We start from the raw sequence: 2,500 nt of genomic DNA, 5'->3' as shown, positions 1-2,500 counted from the left end.
CGTGCGTGCGTGCGTGCGTGCGTGCGTGTGTATATGCATGTACAGTGCAGTATGCGTGTATGTGTGGGGTACTATAGATTTCTGTTCCCCAGGCAGTCAGGCGTGTCAGGCCATCCAGCTCCATATAAGAGTATCGGCTGTCAGCGCCGCTCTTGTGATGAATTTGCTATCGCGAAGCACAAGCTAAAACACAAAACGCTGAGTAAGGATTCTGTGACGGAGATGCACTTGGCCGGCCACTCAGACCTCTGAGGCAGCAGGCATTTGCATAGGGGTGAGTGAGCGTGTCTGTCTGTCTGTCTGTCTGTCTGTCTGTCTGTCTGTCTGTCTGTCTGTCTGTCTGTCTGTCTGTCTGTCTGTCTGTCAGTTCGTGTGTGTGTGTGCGTGGGTGTGTGTGCGTGGGTGCATGTGTCCCTGTGTGTGTGTGCACGCATGTGTATGTGAGTGTCTCTAGCCAGTGTCTGCATTTGTGTCTGTCTGTGTGTGTGTGTGTGTGTGTGTGTGTGTGTGTGTGTGTGTGTGTGTGTGTGTGTGTGTGTGTGTGTGTGTGTGTGTGTGTGTGTGTGTGTGTGTGTGTGTGTGTGTGTGTGTGTGGGTACGAATGTGTGTGTGTGTGTATAAAAGTGACTGTGTGGCGCCACTATCTGCTCCGCTTCCTGTGATTGTAGCCCCTTCATCCGACCTCAGGAATGCTCCCGGGTGATTAGGCTCCCCTCGGCTCCACTCCGCATGGTTCTGGTTCTAGTTACCCCCGGGGGCAAAACCCACATCTTCTCCCCAGCTGCAGGCTCAACTACCCAGCTGCAAGCGACCAACACCACCAGGCACCCTCCCTCCACCTCCAGCACCATCCAAACCACCCTTATTCTACTGTCTAACATCAGGTTAAGTTTTTCAAGAAAGAAGCCGCACCTTGCATATAGTGTTTTTATTGTACAATATAACAACAACAAAAAACCCACTATATGCAAGGTGCAGCATCTTTCTTGAAAATCTGAGTTGAGCATTTGGGCCAGCACCCTCACATAAGAGTGAAGCTAAAAATGTGACTAACAGCACGTGCGCAAGAGGTTCACGGGGCGTTCAGTTGTCCTTTTCGCACTGGATGGTCAACAGCATGCACATTCTATCCTCAGGAATCATCATTCCAGCCTTTCCAGCATACATTCCAATGGGCGCCCGTTCACAGCACGTGATTAGAGTTCTATTTTCAAGTTGGAACGCTCACTTTTCTGGGCTCCCGCTCACGGGCCCGTCCGTGCGCTGCACCGACATCATGCTTTGGTGTGAAAGGAATAATCCGTTTTCCAAGTGTTACAGACTGAGCATGGATACTGAGCAATGGCCTACTACTGAGGCATGGTGATATAACCATCATCTCCCTCCTTCTATTGTCCAACCTCAAGTCAGCCAACACAGGGGCATAGCAGAAAATTGTGGGCCCTATGTACAATCAGCTCCAATGCCCCCCCCTCCAATGCCCCCCCTAGTATATCTACATAAATGAGAAACGGTGTGCACCCCCCATACACACAGGGCCCTGGTGACTCATCACACTTTACTGTCCTGCACGACACCCCTGAACCAACAACTTGGGGTTGAGGTAGCTGAGTGGACTAAAGCGCCCCATACCATTAAGCCATAGATTTCCAGTCTAATGTCATTTCCTGATCTATCCCTGTCTCGCTGTCCCACTTATTTCCAGCCATTCTCTCATAAATAAAAGTTTACCAACCACTTAACATTATTTCATCGATATTTGACTGGAGGCTGCCACCTATGTCCATGCCTGATCCGTAGGTGGTGTTGTAACCATGGGAACTACAGAAACCACATCTTCTCCATGTGACCCCCAAGACTCACTCAGCAGCACTACCGAGCAGAGGAGCACAGTCAATAAACTTAAAATCTTCTGGAGTGTATTAGAAGTAAGTTCATGATGTACGTGCACACAATATTATACAGCAGTTGTTACACCAGCTATTCCACTGTGAGTACCTAATGTGGCTTTTTGATGCTATTTTACTTTAAGTTTAAGTTATACCTCTGGATAACACTTCACTGTTTCTCTTTCAGTGTTACTATATGGGTACACATTACAAGTTGGTAGTACATGCATAAGCATGTGTAACATTGTTTAGTTGTGTGCCAGCAAGCCGCAACAAAAAGAGGCAAGAATTCTCTGCTCTCCAACATTGACCTCTCACGACTTTATTGATTTACACTTGCCTGTATAAATTAGATGGCAAGGACAGAAATATGCAGAGACAATCCATTGCAGCGATGAAAATCAATTCCGTGCACATTTGTGAACCTTTACCACCGGCACAGGCAAATTAATCATCAGCCATATAAGCGTGGAAGTCAGACAGGCTTATGATGACGTCAGGGGGCGTTGGGAGTCTTATGATGAGGTCCATTGGGGCGTTTGTTTAAAAAAGGTTGAGAACCACGACTTGAGCATATTCTGCCCCTTTTCTTAGTTGTCTGCAATGGTGGA

This window comes from Engraulis encrasicolus, chromosome 8 (genome assembly GCF_034702125.1).
Source record: "Engraulis encrasicolus isolate BLACKSEA-1 chromosome 8, IST_EnEncr_1.0, whole genome shotgun sequence".
NCBI lineage: Eukaryota > Metazoa > Chordata > Actinopteri > Clupeiformes > Engraulidae > Engraulis > Engraulis encrasicolus.
The sequence above is the reverse complement of the archived record's forward strand: the minus strand, read 5'-3'. Positions refer to the sequence as shown.